This window comes from Chiloscyllium plagiosum, unplaced genomic scaffold, assembly GCF_037043375.1.
Source record: "Chiloscyllium plagiosum isolate Xiang-an unplaced genomic scaffold, Cpla_swu_hap1 HiC_scaffold_33, whole genome shotgun sequence".
Lineage (NCBI taxonomy): Eukaryota > Metazoa > Chordata > Chondrichthyes > Orectolobiformes > Hemiscylliidae > Chiloscyllium > Chiloscyllium plagiosum.
Genome location: NW_028270171.1, coordinates 31,438,480 through 31,457,602, shown reverse-complemented (window position 1 = coordinate 31,457,602; position 19,123 = coordinate 31,438,480). Strand labels below are relative to the sequence as shown.

General features: G+C 43.2%; 1 protein-coding gene across 1 annotated transcript in view; it reads left to right on the top strand.

Annotated features, from left to right (window-relative positions):
- The window catches only part of sgsm3 (small G protein signaling modulator 3), a 191,309-nt gene that overhangs the window by 8,968 nt on the left and 163,218 nt on the right, over positions 1–19,123 (top strand). The gene's annotated exons all lie outside the window — the stretch shown is intronic.

Genomic DNA, 19,123 nt, shown 5'->3' with positions numbered 1-19,123 from the left:
AACAGCATACCAATATTCTAGCTGTAGCCTAACCAACATTTTATGCAGTTCTAGCATCACCTCTGTTAGGTTCTTTCCCGAGGTTTCACACATGAGATGCAATTTGCACACACCGACTTCTGCAAACAGTTAAAGTTTAATAAAGATTGTACAAGCTAGGTGACCCCCTTTGACCCCCCTCGCTGGCATGTGAGGTTGAGTCAAAGTGAGGCCCTGAACAAAGAAAACACATCCCCTTTATATAGGTCATTTGGTCATGCTGACAGATACTCTGGCCACTTCCCCACAGTCACATGCCACTCAAGACAAATCCCAGTCACTCTGTCACATGTTATCCCAGGTACAATGGTAGGATGAGATCATCCTCTGAGATAATGCAAATGCTAATACTCTAATCCTGGGGAATCATTATACAGATGATTTCCTAACTCTGATTTCCCCAAGACAATGTAGGTGTGATGGGTCCTAGCTTTGGGATGGCCCTGCAACTGAGTTCTGGCTCCGCTTCTTTCTCAGTGTAATGGCCTCAGCATTGAGAATAATCCTCACATCCCTTCAGCAAATTTGGAGACATAAGAGAGGCATGTATAATTTCTGATCTTTTTACGGCTTTCACAATGCATTGAATTCCTAGTTCTCAGGCAGTAATCCAAGCTCTTTGTACAGAACCCTTTTATCATGGGTCAAGTACCTATTAAAATGGACAATCTCTAGATGGACTGTGGTCTTATTGATTGTGTAGTTTTACTCACAGTCAGTGCTAGGTCAGAAAACAACTGAAATGTTTTGGTTTAATTCTCAGTCTTCCTTCCTTCGGTGGTTTTATAGTACATTTTATTGTGTTGTGACAGTGTGTGTATTTTCACCCAGGGAGATGCAGTAAGTGCATATGTAAATACATGGTAAATTAGTAGTGTTACTGTGTTATATGGAACAAGGATTTCCTGATTCAGGTAGAATTTGCTGACTTTCGCCAGTCTGTTGGTGGAAAGGCTGCTGTTGATGTTAGTTTCTTTGGCCTGGTCTCTTGGTCTCATCCTGAACCAAGATTTGCTTTTCAGCAGCTTTGGCACAAGACTTAATCGTAGAACTGCCCTCTGCTTAAGAAAAATGCGGAGGAAGGAATTTTTAAAAAAGTTTAAAAAAAAAACTTTGTCATCTGGTATATTATTGGCACAGAAAGATCTGTAAGAGATGGAAATGATGCCTTTGTGGCAGGGAGTTGTGGTAATAGGTGCTTGATTTTCTCTGAGACATTCCACATCTTTGCATGGGTGGTGCACACTTACCTGCCCCACTGGCCTCCATTGATGTTAGCTGCTGAAGCCTTGCCTTATGGTCATTGTGTAGGTGCATCAGACACTTGAGGGACCCCTGTTACCCTAGTGTGCCAGGTCAGCCATAGTGGAAGATAGGTGGAGAGTAAATCTTTTCCAGTTTGTCAGCCTGGATCTCAGTAGTGTGATATTTGTTCTTTTCCATGTCAGCCATTCTGTGATTTCTGAGAATGAAGTGGCAGTTAATGACAATTCTATGGCATCTCCATATGTCAGGGCAAAATAGATTGACTATTCCAGCTGACCAACCTTTACAGCCAGTAAGGTCAGAGCTGAACATGATTACTTGACTGTGAATCGATTAGAAGCTTGTATGAATAGGAAAATGCTGTCTCCTCAGGAGATTGATTTGAAGATACAGTTGTAAATGCTGCCTCTGTTTTATTTGGCTATTGTATCCTGAACATACAGAACATTGAACCCTCTGTTAATGTTTCAAGTCAACTGATCTTTGAAAGGTTGACCTGAAACGTTATCTCTGTTTCTTGCTACCAAACCTACTGATTGAACACTTATTGTTATTTTAGATTCCCAGCATTTCAGTTTTCAGCTTAATAGTAAACTCATGCAGTGGCTGAAGGAAGAAGTCTACTATTGCAGGCAAACAAATTGGTGAAAACCAGAAAAACCTGTCTAAATTATACATCACTGCTTGCAATCAATTAACTTCACCATTGAACAAATGGAGGAAGTTTGGCTAATTTTTCATTAGCTGGTAGTTTCTTGGTGAAGGAGTAACTCCGCTTTACTTCTGCCTTTGAATGAAATATGTACATCTAGTGCAACACCATTTTCATTTCTTTTGTTCATGGAATTTGGGTGTTGCTGTCTGGGCAGTAATAATCACCATTCCCTAATTGCCCTTGAAAAGGTGGTGATGAGCTATCTTTCTGAACCGCTGCAGTTGGTGTTGGTGCATCCACAGTGCTGTTTGGGAGGGAATTCCAGGATTTTGACTCCATGACACTCGAGGAATGTAGGTACAGTTCCAAGTCAGGATGAGGTGGATTTGAAGGGTTTTGTCAAAAAAAACAATGGTGACTTGTTTGGTTTCATGCTATAATCCTTTTTTTTAAAAAGAGATTTTGCTTAATTGAGTTTGCAAGGTATCTTGGCTGCATATCCTAGAAGAGCCCTCATGTATGAAACTTGTGGGTGAAGTGGCTGGTTCTGTTTTTCCAATGGAGAAAGGGAACAAATGGAGACTAGATCAGATAGGTCTGAGTGAGGTATAGATTGAGTATGTAGTTGGGAATTTCATTTGTACAATTTGGTGCAGAGAGAGTAACAGGCCATTTCCCACCTTTTCAGTCTCCAATGTAACACACACATCACATACAAAGTGGTTGAGTATTTTTATCCTTTTGCTTTCAAAACTGGAGTAACGTATTATTTTAAGTTTTTATGAGTGATATTCTGGTCTACTTGCAGTAAAGCTTATAGAATATTTAGTATTTTCTGTTTATTTTAATATGTAAATTTGTTGAAATACTAAGAATATAAGTTCAGGCAGGGCTAGTGACATTGATTAAATATTTTACTGAATAAATGAAGATGGCATGTCAGCAGTATTTGGGGCTACTGAATGTGGGAGCTCATGGATATGTGTGATCCAAGGCGCGCACATCTGTAGAAAGTGCCTGTTACTGGTGCAACTTCGACTGAGAATCATTGAGCTGTAGATGTGCTTAGGACATTGCGACATATCTGGGAGATGGGAACATTACCTGGGCGCTCCAGACATGGTCATAACCTTTAAGACAGGCTCTTCTGGTTTGGTCCAAGGCAAGAGTGTGTGACAATGAGAGGTACACATTAGGGAATACCAGAGATGGAGGAACATTAGCCCTTGCAATTGTCCAACAGCTTTGAGGTTTTTACACTTTTTGTGAATGAAAGCTATGAACTAGAAGGTGGATGACCATGACATTATGCTATTGGGTGCCATTTAAGGTGTGTGTGTGTGTGTGTGGGGCGGGGGGGCCAACAGAGTGTTATTAGGAATGTAATGTAGTAGAGGGCAATAGAGTCAGTGAGAGAAACAGTTTTCTGCAACCACAGCAAGAGGCTGTGTGGCCCAGTGTCAAGGTTCAGGATATCTACTTTAGAACTTGCAGTGGGAGAACGTCCAGTGGTCGTGGTCCATGTAGAACCAATGACATTGTTAGAAATAGGAAAGAGGTGATTCTTAGCCTGTAGCTGCTCATATAATATGCAGCTGAAATGATATATTGAATGGCCCTGTAATCTTTTGCTATAAACTCTGGGTCTTATGATCCTGCTTCACAACCACCTGATGAAGGAGCAGTGCTTTGAAAGCTGGTGCTTCCAAATAAACCTGTTGGACTGTAACCTGATTTGTATGTTTTTTAATTTTGTCCACCCCAGTCCAACACTGGTTCCTCCAAATCATGTATGAACATGTGAGATGCAGTTTTGGATGATCACTTGTTGTAAATATAGAAAACCACCGCACCTGAACAGATCCCTGTAAAAGTCCGTTGTTCACTTTACTACAACTAGGTCTTTGAGCCAGTTTTCACATGAAGCACGGATTCATGAAAATAAACTTGAGAAAATAGATGATTGTGTTGTAAATTGAGATAGTGGGAAACTTAAAAAGCAGCTCCTGCTTCCACATTTCTTCTGATCGGTCCCTGAGTGCGGCCGGGGTGTTGAGTTGGCAAGGTGCAAATCTTTTGCAACATGTTATTAATGCTAAGTCCTTGTCAGGGCAGTGGAAGTTGCTCGGTTAGACAGGCTTGCTCTTTTGGGATAATTGGCTTGAGGTGGACTGGTCTATGGAACACAGTATTAACTTGCTCGTTTAAAATACAATTGAAGCTTGGCTTAATTCAGTGACAAAGTAATGATGGCCTGAGCGCGAACCCACCTCCAAGCAAGTATAAATTGTTATGAAGGTTATTGCTATGTTGTAGGGCATTGTTGTCAGAAAATATTTGCCAATTTTGCCCAAGGCCAAAGCATGATGAATTTTTTTCTTCTTGTCTCTAAGCAACCCTCTTAAAACATTTCTAAAGGAGAGGGTGCACCTTCGAATGGTCAGAATTTTTTGGTGATTCATCATTGCCATATGCAGTTGAATCACAAATTTGCATCTTAAAATAGATTAGTCTAGACTGTAGACTTACAATACTTAAGTGGAAACATTTTGTATTCTCAAGCCTTTAGAAAGTGCACTTTGAGACAATGAGGGTTTTTGGATGAATTCCTCTGGACCAATAGCTGCCTATAAAGAGGAGATCTACTGTTAAGGAGAGGTGCTACACATGGGCACAGCAGAACAAATAGAACAACAGCAGTTTTAAAAGGGAGATAAACAGACAAAGGAAGCACATGGTGAGGACAGTGCAGGGGAGAGAGAGAATCTGCATAGTTACTGCCTTTGCTGTTTTAAATTCATGTATTGCTGGACATCGGAGTGCGTCTGGGAAAATTAACAAACAGTGAATTTCATAATTAATCTAGGATGAATCTGTGTTGTGAACTTCGCCCAAACAGAATCAGATAAGTTAATCATTGTTTTAAGTGTGTCCAATAGAAAGGCTGCAGCAGTGAGTAGAGTGGGTTCTTTCTTGATTATATGTTTTTGGAGATATATCTCTTGATTAAACTTAAAATACAAGCCATAACTATTAATTTAACCTGGGCAGTGTTTTGTAGAGGAATAGGATGGTGTTATTTTCTGAGTCTGTAGATTGTGAAGGAGCAAAAATGGCCTTTAGTACAGTGATATGTACTTCTTGTCAGATGTGGGAGTTTAAAGAGAGTTTAAGGGTTACTGCGGAATATATCTGCCATCAAAGCTGTTGGATGCGAATCTTATCAGATCGAATGGATCGGTTGGAGAGACAGATAGAAGCGATGAGGAATTTGCAACAGCAACAGTATGTGATGGATGGCAGTTAGAGGAAGGGGAAAAAGTCTCCGATACAGTCACATAGATGGGTTAACTCCAGGAAAGGTAAGAGAGGTGGGCACCTAGGGCAGGAGTCTTTTGTGCATATACCCATTTCAAACAGATATGCTGTTTTGGAAAATGTAGGGGGTGATGGATTCTCAGGAGAACGTAGCACGAACAGCCAAGTTTCTGGTATTGAGACTGGCTGTAATGCAACGAGGGGTACGTCGGCTTCCAAGAGATCAATTGTGTTCGGGGATTCTGTAGTCCGAGGTACAGACAGACGTTTCTGTGGCCAGCAGCAAAAAAGCAGAATGGGGTGTTGCTTCCCTGGTGCCAGGATCAAGGATGTCTGAGGGTGCAGAATGTTCTCACGGAGGAGAGGGGCCAGCAAGAGGTCATTGTCCACATTGGAACCAACAATTATAGGAAGAGAAAAGGTTGTGATTCTGAAGGGAGATTAGAGAGTTAGGCAGGAATTTAAAAAGGAGGTCCTCAAGGGTAGTAATATCTGGATTACTCCAAGTGCTATGAGCTAGTGAGGACAGGAATAGGAGGATAGAGCAGATGAATGCATGGCTGAGGAGCTGGTGTATGGGAGAAGGATTCACATTTTTAGATCATTAGAATTTCTTTTGGGGTAGAAGTGACCTGTACAAGAAGGACGGATTGCACCACAATTGGAAGGAGACTGATATACTGGCAGGGAGATTTGCGAGACCTGCTCGGGAGGATTTAAACTAGTAAGGTGGGGGGTGGTGTGGGACCCAGGGAGATAGTGAGGAAAGAGATCAATCTGAGACTGGTACAGTTGACAACAGAAGCAAGTCAAACAGTCGGCAGGCAGGGACAAGGTAGGACTAATAAATTAAACTACATTTATTTCAATGCAAGGGGCCTAACAGGGATGTCAGATGAACTCCGGGCATGGTTAGGAACATGGGACTGGGATATCATAGCAATTATAGAAACATGGCTCAGGGATGGGCAGGAGAAAGTAAGGACTGCAGATGCTGGCGACCAGAGTTGAAAAATGTGCTGGAAAAACACAGCAGGCCAGGCAGCATCCGAGGAGCAGGAGAATCAATGATCCGGGCATAAGCCCTTCTTCAGGAATGAGTCTGGTGTGCCAAGCGGGCTGAGATAAAAGGTAAGGGGGAGGGAATTTGGGGGAGGGGTGCTGGGAATACGATAGGTGGAAGGAGGAGAGGGGGTGGGGACGGAGAGGTCTGGAAGAAGACTGCAGGTCAAGAGGGCGGTGCTGAATCCAGGGGTTGGGACTGAGATGAGGTGGGGGCGGGAAATGAGGAAGCTGGAGAAATCTACATCCTCATTTCCCCTCCCCCCACCTTATCTCAGTCCCAACCCCCGGATTCAGCACCGCCCTCTTGACCTGCAATCTTCTTCCCGACCTCTCCGGCCCATCACCCTCACCTCCTTCCACCTATCATATTCCCAGCTCCCCTCCCCCCTACCTCTTTATCTCGGCCCGCTTGGACCACCAGCCTCATTCCTGAAGAAGGGCTTATGCCCAAAACGTCGATTCTCCTGCTCCTTGGATGCTGCCTGGCCTGCTGTGATTTTCCAGCACCACATTTTTCAACTGCAGGATGCGCAGGACTGGCAGCTTAATGTTCCAGGATACAAATGCTACAGGAAGGATAGAAAGGGAGGCAAGAGAGGAGGGGGAGTGGTGTTTTTGATAAGGGATAGCATCACAGCTGTGCTGAGGGAGGATATTCCCAGAAATACATCCAGGGAAGTTATTTGGGTGGAACTGAGAAATAAGAAAGGGATGATCACCTTATTGGGATTGTATTATAGACCCCCTAATAGTCAGAGGGAAATTGAGAAACAAACTTGTAAGGAGACCTCCGCTATCTGTAAGAATAATAGGGTGGCTATGGTAGGGGATTTTAACTTTCCAAATATAGACTAGGACTGCCATAGTGTTAAGGGTTTAGAATGAGAGGAATTTGTTAAGTGTGTACAAGACCATTTTCTGATTCAGTATGTGGATGTACCTACTAGAGAAAGTGCAAAACTTGACCTACTGTTGGGAAATAAGGCAGGGCAGGTAACTGAGGAGTCAGTGGGGGAGCACTTTGGGGCCAGCGACCATTATTCTATTCGTATTAAAATAGTGATGGAAAAGGATAGGCCAGATCTAAAAGTTGAAGTTCTAAATTGGAGGCAGGCCAATTTTGATGGTATTCGGCAAGAACTTTGAAAGCTGATTGGGAGCAGATGTTCGCAGGTGAAAGGACGGCTGGAAAATGGAAGCCTTAAGAAATGAGATAACAAGAATCCAGAAAAAAGTATATTCCTGTCAAGGTTAAAGGAAAGGCTGGTAGGTATTGGGAATGCTGGATTACTAAAGAAATTGAGAGTTTGGTTAAGAAAAAGGAAGCATATGTAAGGTATAGGCAGGATAGATCAAGTGAATCCTTAGAGTATAAAGGAAGTAGGAGTATACTTAAGAGGAAAATCAGGAGGGCAAAATGGGGACATGAGATAGCTTTGGCAAATAGAATTAAGGAGAATCCAAAGGGTTTTACAAGTACATTAAGGACAAAAGGGTAACTAGGGAGAGAATAGGGCCCAGAGGAGAAAGTGAGGACTGCAGATGCTGGAGATCAGAGCTGAAAACGTGTTGCTGGAAAAGCGCAGCAGGTCAGGCAGCATCCAAGGAATAGGAGAATCGACGTTTCGGGCATGACCCCTTCTTCAGAGAATAGGGCCCCTCAAAGGTCAGCAAGAAGGCCTTTGTGTGGAGCTGCACAAAATGGGGGAGATACTAAATGAGTATTTTGCATCAGTATATACTGTGAAAAAGGATATGGAAGATACAGACTGTTGGGAAATAGATGGTGACATCTTGCAAAATGTCCAGATTTCAGAGGAGGAAGTGCTGGATGTCTTGAAACGGGTAAAGGTGGATAAATCCCCAGGACCTGATCAGGTGTACCCGAGAACTCTGGGAAGCTAGAGAAGTGATTGCTGGGCCTCTTGCTGAGATATTTGTATCATCGATAGTCACAGGGGAGGTGCCGGAAGACTGGAGGTTGGCAAACGTGGTGTCACTGTTTAAGAAGGGTGGTAAGGACAAGCCAGGGAACTATAGTCCGGTGAGCCTGACCTCGGTGGTGGGCAAGTTGTTGGAGGGAATCCTGAGGGACAGGATGTACATGTATTTGGAAAGACAAGGACTGATTAGGGGTAGTCAACATGGCTTTGTGCTTGGGAAATCATGTCTCACAAACTTGATTGACTTTTTTGAGGAAGTAACAAAGAGGATTGATGAGTGCAGAGCAGCAGATGTGATCTACATGGACTTCAGTAAGGCGTTCGACAGGGTTCCCCATGGGAGACTGATTAGCAAGGTTAGATCTCACAGAATACAAGGAGAACTAGCCATTTTGGATACTGAACTGGCTCAAAGGTAGAAGACAGGGTGGTGGTGGAGGGCTGTTTTTCAGACTGGAGGCCTGTGACCAGTGGAGTGCGACAAGGATCGGTGCTGGGTCCTCTACTTTTTGTCATTTACATAAATGATTTGGATGCGAGCATAAAGAGGTACAGTTAGTAAGTTTGCAGATGACACCAAAATTGGAGGTGTAGTGGACAGTGAAGAGGGTTACCTCAGATTACAACAGGATCTTGACCAAATGGGCCAATGGTTTGAGAAGTGGCAGATGGAGTTTAATTCAGATAAATGCAAGGTGCTGCATATTGGGAAAGCAAGTCTTAGCAGGATTTATCACTTAATGGTAAGGTCCTAGGGAGTGTTGTTGAACAAAGAGACCTTGGAGTGCAGGTTCATAGCTCCTTGAAAGTGGAGTCGCAGGTAGATAGGATAGTGAAGGCAGCGTTTAGTATGCTTTCCTTTATTGGTCAGAGTATTGAGTACATGAGTCGGGAGGTCATGTTGCGGCTGTACAGGACATTGGTTAGACCACTGTTGGAATATTGCGTGCAATTCTGGTCTCCTTCCTATCTGAAAGATGTTGTGAAACTTGAAAGGGTTCAGAAAAGATTTACGAGGATGCTGCCAGGGTTGGAGATTTGAGCTATAGGGAGAGGCTGAACAGGCTGGGGCTGTTTTCCCTGGAGCGTCGGAGGCTGAGGGGTGACCTTGTAGAGGTTTACAAAATTATGAAGGGCATGGGTCGGGTAAATAGGCCAAGTCTTTTTTCTGGGGTCGGGGACTCCAGAACTAGAGGGCATAGGAGGGGTTTAGGGTGAGAGGGGAAAGATATAAAAGAGACCTACGAGGCAACTTTTTCACGCAGTGGTGGTACGTGTATAGAATAAGCTGGCAGAGGAAGTGGTGGAGGCTGGTACCATTGCAACATTTAAGAGGCATTTGGATGGGTATATGAATAGGAAGGGTTTGGAGGGATATGGGCCAGGTGCTGGTAGGTGGGACTAGATTGGGTTGGGATATCTGGTTGGCATTGACGGGTTGGACCAAACGGTCTGTTTCCATGCTGTACATCTCTATGACTCTATCTTCCTGAATGATTTAAAGACAGACATAAAGAAGTGGACAAGGCAGAAAAGAGGTATGTGTGCCAGTGTGAGGTTGATAGTACAAGTGAGAACCAGGATAAATATAAGAGAGCTCGGAAGTAAAATCAAGAAAGTGGGAAGCAAAGTGACAGCATGAGATGACATTGGCAACTAACGTGAAAGGGAGTCTAAACGTCCTTTATAGCCACATAAATAGTTTATGGGTGATAGGTGGCACAGTGGCTCAGTGGTTAGCACTGCTGCATTACAGCACCAGGGTCCCAGGTTCGATTTCAGCCTTGGGCGACTGTCTGTGTGGAGTTTGTACATTCTCCCCGTATCTGTGAGGGTTTCCTCTGGGTGCTCTGGCTTCCTCCCACAGTCCAAAGATGTGTAGGTCAGGTGAATTGGCCAGGCTAAATTGCCCGTAGTGTTAGGTATATTAGTCAGAGGGAAATGGGACTTGGTGGGTTACTCTTCAGAGGATCGGTGTGGACATTGTCGGGAATCTAATAATAGGTGCCTGGTACATACTACTGGGGATGTGGTAGAAGTAAGTACAATAGCAGTGTTTAAGACTGACACAGAAACAGACAAAATAAAAGGATACTGACCTTGGGCCGGCAGATGGGATTAGTTTAGAAGAGCATCATGTTTGGTACAGAAATGGTGGGTTGAAGGGCCTTTCTTGTGCTGTATTGTCCAGTTAAGACACTGGATGAGCTACAGAGTGATAGAGAAGGTCTTTGACCTATCACCTTTACCCCTACCTCCATCCACCTATTGCACTCTCAGCTACCTTCTCCCCAGCCCCACCCCCTCCCATTTATCTCTTCACCCACTGAGGTTCCCAGCCTCATTTCTGATGAAGGGCTCTGGCCCGAAATGTCGGATGCTGCCTGACCTGCTGTGCTTTTCCAGCAACACACACACAACTCTGACCTCCAGTATCTGCAGGTAATAAATAAGCTGCCTTTACTGAAAGCTTTAGTAAAGGACTGGATCAGATGCAAATGAAGACACCGGGGCAATGATGATGGAAACTGGCCACAATCCTTTTTTGATAGAACACACCAGAGAATTGGAAATATTATACCATTGTTCAAAACAAAAGGTGTAAAATAAGCCCAGCAATCACAGACTAGTCCTTTTTAATTTTAGTGCTGGAAAGCTTTTAGATTTAATAATTCAGATCAAGAATCAGTCACTTGGACAGCTCGAGATAGGTTAAAGAAATACGGAATTAAGACTTCAAAAAAATCTAATTTGCTTGAATTTTTTTTTTAATGTGGTAGCAGACAGGATTTGAAAATTACTGCTAGTGCCCCTGATACCTCCTGTCATGCCTTCATCACAGCCCAGAGAACACAGACTAGAATCCCTACAGTGTGGAAACAGGATATTCGGTTCATTGAGCTGACACTGACCCTCCAAAGAGCATTCCACTCAGATCCACCTCCCAACCCCAATCCCTGTAACGTTACATTTCCCGTGGCCAGACACAGCGAGGATGTGCAAACTCCACACAGACTGTTGCCCAAGGCTGAAATCAAACCCTGTGAGGCAGTAGTGCTAACCACTGAGCCATCATGCCACATCTCGTCCATGTCAGAGGATTGATCCACTTTTAAGGCTGCTAAACCTACAAGTACCTCCTCTCCTGCATCCTTTTAAATTCATTCTTCTATTTCACAGTTGTCCTTTTCCTCTGTGAAGTCTGATTTAAAGTATTAATTGAAGACTGTGTCTATGTCTTCTGCGTCCACACCCATTACCAGGCCCTTGACATCCCGTGTTCTCGCTCGCTCGCTCTCTCTCCGCAGTTAGATGTGCAAGTAGCCGCTCCCAATCGAACTGGGCCAAATCATCTCTTGTCTTCAGGAAATTAGCCTTTCCCATTTTGAACTTATAGAACACTTCCCAGCCATCCTTATTACTTTTCCATAACTACTTATGGTCACTGTGCATGAGTTCATTTCAAATATGAAGCCCAGAATTACCCCTTCCTTGTTGGGCTTTCTATGTGCTGGCTAACAAATTCTCCTGGATGCAATTGAAGAATTTTACTTCTTTCCAAACTTGCACATTGAAGTTATTTGGGTAGTTAAAATCCGTGACTATTAATGCCTTTTATTATTCTTGTACTTTCCTCAAATTTGCTTACGTATTTGATCTTCTATCTTCCCTGACAGTACAACTACAACACTGGCATCTTCTGACAATGTGAAAGATTGCCTACGTACACAAAGCAGGACAAATATAAAGTGGTTGTTTACTACTCAGTCTATTCTGGTTCAGTAGCAAAGTGATAGCTGTGGTCATTGGCAGTTCTAAAACAAGCACCGTTTGCAAAGTAACATGCGGCTCATTGATGTTCACTTTGGATGCCATCAGGGCCATTTGGCTTCTGACCTTATTACAGACCTTTCCCTAATGTAAATGAAGGAGCTGAATTCCAGAGGGGAAGTAAAAATGATTGTCCATGATAATAAGGCAGTATTTGGCTGAGAATGACATTTAAGATGCCATGGCAAAACTGGAAAGTGGGAAGAGATTTGGTACCTTAATCTCAGGAAAGATATTGGAGGCAGTCCAGAGAAGTTCATTGGATTGGTTCTAGACATGGAGGGATTTTCTTATGAGGAGACGTTGGGCTGTTTTTTAACACATCATAGGATGTGGCCATTACTGCTGAGCCAGCGTTTATTGTCCATGTCTAATTGCCCTGGTGAAGATGGGAGCGAACTGCCTTCTTGAACTGCTGCAGTCTGTTTGCTTTAGGTAGACCCACAATGCTGTTAGGGAGAGAGTTCTAGCTTTTGATCCAGTGACACTGAAAGAATTATGATTATATTTCCAAATCAGGATGGTAAGTGACTTAGAGGGGAACCCGCAGTTGGTGGTGTTCTCCTGTAGCTGTTGTCTTGTCCTTCGAGATGATATTGGTTGTAGATTTGGAAGGTGCTGTCTAATAAGCTTGTGAATTTCAGTAATACAAAGGAACAGAGAACATTAAAGCACAGGAACAAGTCCTTCAGCCCTCTAAGCCTGTGCCAATCCAGATCCTCTATCTAAACCTGCCGCCTATTTTCTAAGGACGTGTATCCCTTTGCTCCTTGCCCATTCATGCGGATAGTGCATCTTGCGGATAGTACACGCTGCTACTGAGTGTCGGTGGAGGGATTGAATGTTTATGGATGTCATACTGGTGGGATTCTTTGTCCTGGATGTTGTCAAGCTTCTTGAATTTGTTGGAGCTGCAGTTAACCAAACATATGGGAGTACGCCATCACACCCCGACTTGTGCTTTTGAGGAGTCAGAATGTGAGTTACTTGCTGCAAAATTCCAAGCCCCAACCCATGCTTTGAAAACAACAAACGCTGGAGATCACAGCGGGTCAGGCAGCATGCATTTGAGAGAAAGTAAGCCAACATTTTGACTCTTCATCAAAGCTGAAGTGAAGTGTGGAGGGTGAAATGTTTATGGTATGGTTGGGATTGGGGGTGGTGGGTATAGAGTGCTGGAGGAAAAAAGATGCTGATACTTCAGATGAAGTGATTGGAATATGAGAATGGCAGAACAAGGGTGTGTCTAACTGCCAGACCTGAAAGAACAGAGAGCACCTGACCGAGAATGTAACAAGTAAAACTAAAAGAAAAGGAAGAAATGGAAGTTGGTTCACAATTTGAAGGTGTTGAACTCTATATTAAATGCAGAAGGCTGTAAAGTGCCTAATCTGAAGATGAGATGTTGTTCCTCTGATTTGCACTGTGATTCAGTAGAGCACAATAGCATGCTGAGGACAACCTGTGAACAGGACGCTGTCAAAATGACTGGCTTCAGGAAGGACAGGGTCACACTTGCGCACAGACTGGAAATGTTCCAGTTCCCTGGCCATAACTGCCTCCTGTTCACCATGGATGTTGAATTTGTCTATACCTCCATTCCCCACCAGGACCTTGAAAAATTTGTTGGTTTGCCTCCAATTTCCACCCCCTATAACTTTCACATCATCCATTTCCAAACTTCCTTTTCTTTACTTGAACTCTGTCTCCATTTAAGAGAATAAACTGTCCACTGCCATCTACTACAAAGCCACTGACTCCCATAGCTACCTTCACTACAGCTGTTCACACCCCACATCCTGCAAGGACTCATCCAGTTTTCCCAGTTCCCTCACCTACGTTGTATCTGTTCAGATAATGCTATCTTCCAAAACAACGTTGCTGACATGGCTCATTTCTTCTTTAACTATGGTTTCCTGCCCCTCTCTGATTGAGAGGGCTCTCAACCACTTTTGACCACACACCCATGCTTTTGCCTTTGCACTTTCCCATCACTCTCAGCAGCATGATCAGGTCCACCTGAGAATGTGTATAGGGTATAAGCAGGCAGGGAAAGAGTAAAGTTCTGAGTTCTGTGAAACGAGGTTCAGCTGAGCATGACTCAGATCAGATCAGAACTTGCAGTAAACAATGAGGTACGGGAGGCAAGGGTAGTGGGGTTAACAAGGTGAGAAAGCATTCATTATGGTAGAGCCATTTAACAAGATGAGGTAGCATTCAGTATCTAACATCAGTTTACAAGGTGAAAAGTATTCATTATGTGAAGCCAGTTAACAAGGTTAAGAATATTCATTGTGTAAAAGCAGATGGCTTAATCTTTACTGTTGATGCTCGTTCAATGTAACGGTCACCCAATCAATATAGATGTTGCCTTATCTGGATGCTCCTCCCTGTAAAATGACTATATAGTTCATTGAGAAACTGCTCTTCCAGAGAAGACCATGAACCCATGTCCCTGCACACATGGGCGATCGTTCTCTCTCCGTCCAGGGTCTGGAATAAAGATGAAGATGGTAAAACTATACTGTGTCTCTGAACATTTTGCTTCAACTGAGAGGGGGGAAAATGGTCGACACCCCTTGTCCTCACTCTTCATCCCACCATCCTCCACACTTAAAGGCTCATTCTCCACCATTTCAGATAACCCCAGCAGAATGCCACTACCAAACACATCTTCCCCTGACTCCCCTTGTCTGCGTTTCGTAGGGATCTCTCCTTCAGGGACATCCTGGTCCATTCCACAATCACTGACACCACACCGTCTTCCCATGTAACCACAGAAGATGTAACACCTGCACCTTCACCTCCTCCCTGCTCACCATCCAAGGGCCTGAACAGACTGTCCAGATGAAGCAGCATTTCCCCAGTATCTCCTCCAACCTTGTGTATTGTATTCTCAGCACCCAATGTGGCTAACTCTACATTGGAGAAACCAAACGCAGACTGGATGACTGCTTTGCAGAACACCTCCGGTCTTCATGCAAGCGTGACCCCGACCTTCCAGACACTGTAATTGCCTTCTGGATTTATTATTGAGTTCAATACCTTCAAATTATGAACCAACTTCTGTTCTTCCCTTTCTTTTAGTTTTACTTGTTACAGTTTCTGTCACCAGGTCCTCTCTCCTCTTTCCCCACCCCACCCCAGTGAGGCTGTCTGTTTTTTCCAGTCTGACAGTTAAACACACAATGGTGTGTCTCTGCAATTTTGATCACTAAATTTGAAATACCAACATCTTTTTTCCGTCAGCATTCTACACCCACCACCCCCCAACTATAGCATAAATGCTGCGCCCTCCGCACTTCAGCTCTGGTGAAGAGTCGACTAGATTCAAAACATTAGCATGCTGTCTGACCCATTGTGATCTCCAGCATATGTTGTTTTCAGTACAGATTCCAGCATCTGCAGTTATTTACTCCTATGTATATGATTAATCAATTTTCGTTTCTAGACAATAGTAACACCTAGTATGATTTGATTTTCTCGTGTTCGAGATGCTGATTGCCTGAGACTGGTATGGCATGAATATTACTTGTCACTCGTCAGCCCACACTTGGATATTTTCCAGGTCTTGCTGCATGGTATGCTTTGGTGCTCACTAGAGTTTTGAAGAATGAGAGGCGTCCTTTTGGAACATAGCAGATTCTTTAGGGGCTTGCCAGGGTAACTGTGGGGATGTTATTTCCCCATGTGGGAGAATTGAGGATCTGAGATCATAATCTCAGACTAAGAGGTTGCCATTTAAAACAGAGATGAGAAGAAATTTCTTCTCTTAGGTAGTGAACTTAGTGAATTTGTTGTCGCAGAGGGTTTAGTAGCAGGGTGGTGATGCATATTTGAGGCTGAGATAGACTGGCTTTTAATCAAGAGTATGTGGATAAGGCAGAAAAGTGGAGTTAGGAATTATTCAGATCATACGTGATCTGATTGAATGGTGAAGTAGACTTGATAGGCCAAATGATTTGCGTCTGCTTCTGTCTTATTGTCTTATTGCCCTATACAGTCCATGGAAAACACTCTGTTGCTTGGAGTCGATAGTTTCAAGCCATCTCTGCAGGAGTTCTCAGGGTAGTGTCCTAGGCCCAATCAGCATCAGCTGCTCCATTGAACCTTTCATCCCTTATAAGGTCCAGAAGTTGGGGATTTTTGCTGATGAATGTACTACGATCAACACATTTGTGACACCTCAGATATTGAAGCAGTCTGTGTCTGTCTGGACAGCATCCAGGCTTGAACTGAGAAGTGGCAATTAATATTCACACCACACAAGTGCAAAGTAAGAACTATCTCTCAGAAGAGAGACTAATCATCTTCCTTTGATGTTCAGTGGCATTGCCATCACTGAATCCCTGAAATGTCATTCAGAATAGAAGGACAGGTCTATAAAAGTGGTTACGAAGGCATACCGGATACTTGCATGGGCATAGAGTGTAAGAGCAGATAGCTTATGCTGGAACTGTATAAAATGTTGCTGAGGCCACAGCGAGAGTGTTGTGTGCCTTTCTGGAATGCATGTTATAAAAGCAATGTGATAACATTCGGGGAGGATGCAGAGGAGATTTACCTTGATGTTGGCAGGGCTGAGACTTTGTTATGAAGAGAGATTGGGTAGACTGGGATTGTTTACCATGGAGCAGAGAAAATTGAAAGGGGACATGACCTTTTTCATAATTTCATGTATCTCATAGGTTACACAAGAAGGAACTTTTCTTAGTGGTGATGGGATCAATGAACAGGAAATATTGATTTACTGTAAGGGTGGGACGTTCAGAGGAGATGTGAGAACGTTTTTATTTACACCCAAAGGATAAAGGGAATCTGGAACTCATTGCCTCAAAGGATGGTAGAATCAGAAACCCTCATAACATTTAAGGCGTGATTAGATGTGCACATGTGATGTCAAGGCATATTAGGTTATGGTTGAAGTGCTGGAAACTGGGATTAGAATAGTTAGGTGGTGGTGTTTGACCAGAGCAGACTGAAGGGCCTTTTCGGAGCTACAGATCTGTATGACTCTGTGACCAATCAAGACCAGGTCTATTTGATTGGCATCCCATCCACCAACTTCAACATTCACTTTCTCTGCTTTAATATTTAGTAAGAGTAGCAGCACTATGTATCATGGACAAAATGCACTGCGGGAATCCACCAAGACTCCTTAGCCATCACTTTCCTAACCCACTGCCATGTAAAAAGACAAGGACAGATCCCTGGGAAAGTCATCTCACAGGTTCCCCTCAAGCCAGCCTGACTTGTAAATATATCACTTTTCCTTCAGTGTCATTGTATATAAGTCCTGGACTTTCCTCCCAAAGGCACTGGCTAATCCAAACCTCAAGAATTGTCCTGGTTCAAGAAGAAGCATACCACCACCCAGGGGAAACTGTTTGTCAGAGCTGAAGAGCTTTAGAATGATGTCAAAAGAAGCAGAGGTGTTGTTTGGAGGTTTTTCAGTTTAGAAAGTCGTTAGATTTAGTAGTCACTGACGAAAGATAAATGTTTGCAGGAAGTGGGGAAAGAGTAGGAGTGTATGCCCAACTGGAAGAACTTGATTTCAAGTTGGACCAAGCTTGTGCTGTTCAACTCCACAATTTACTAAAACAGAGCCGTAGTTTTGAGTGAAAGAGGACAGAGACAACATTAATTTCAAAAATTTAAAACAGATACTAAGAAAGATATTTGTCTTCTCAAGAAGGCAGCACACCAACACCCATTTCAGGGCAAATAGGGGTGGCCAATAAATGCAAGCTCAGCGCCAGTGGAGTAGACACCATGTGTTTGTGACTGAGGTAGAAGCTAGTGTGAACATTCAATATTAGATTGGATTCGGTGGATGAGGGAGAAATGAATGAAGATACATGGGAATAGGTTGGAAATATTTGATTGCATGGAGCATAAACAGTAGTGTGGATTGGTTGTGGCAGTCTTGATGTTTCTGTAATGTTGAGTTTAGGAAGAGTTGATATCTGATCAAAGCACTGGTGGCTACTGATAGCATGGAGTAAAGGTATTGGGTTTGATGCTCACTGAAGTGAATGTAAGGTTTGTTTTTTTTCTGGATGTGCTTAACCTCCGATGTTGTCCTTGAATAAGTGTGTCTCTGAAATTAAAAATGGCAAGTGCCTGTGCAGTTAATCCCACTGACTGATTTTGTAGTTTTCAAACCCCTTTGAAATGGTTGTTTGTTTCCAAACTTAAAAAAAACAGAGAGTGGGGCAGACAGCTGGAGGAGATGGAGGGGCAGTAATAGGCTTCCCATGGCAGTGGCAGTAGCAGAAACAAGCTGCAAGGCAGCAAGAGCAGGCTGCCCGGGACAAGCTTGGAGTGGGGGTAGTCGAGCCCTTGTGAGGAGTGTGAGCCTAGCATGGCTAGGCACTTATGGACTGTGGTTTTGATCTGTTAACTGTGTTTCTTTGGGTTTTTTCACTTTTTAGTAACACTGTATTGTTTAACTTTTAACTTTGTTTCTTTATTTCCCTACTTTATACCAAATCCTGTACTTTGGTATCTTTGTATTTAAGATGGCACCATAAGTGGCGACTTGTAAACTTTTCACTGTACTCGTGTGAGCGCATGTGACAGTACACCTAATTCAATTCTAAACCTAATTCAAAATTCATCGGATCTAGTGGCATCTGTGAAGAAAGAAACCGAGTTAGCATTTTGAGTGTGATGTCTTGAAATGTTAACTTTGTTTCTCTCTCTTCACAGATACAGGCAGGTCTGCTGACTTTTCTCTAGCATTTTCTGCTTTTATTTCAGATTTCCAGCATCCGCAGTATTTTGCTATTATTTTCTTTCCAATTCTAATCATAATATTTCTGAACAAAGCAGTCTTTGCAGGTTTTAGTTCTGCCCTACACTCTAGTGGACATGTGACTTGCTCCAGTACTGCAAGAGTTAACATTGAGGTTGATCCTTTGACAGATTGTGGAAATATGATGGAAATGGGCCTGTGAGTAACCTTGGTAACGGTTTTCCTTTGTCCCTTTTTTTTAATTTCAGT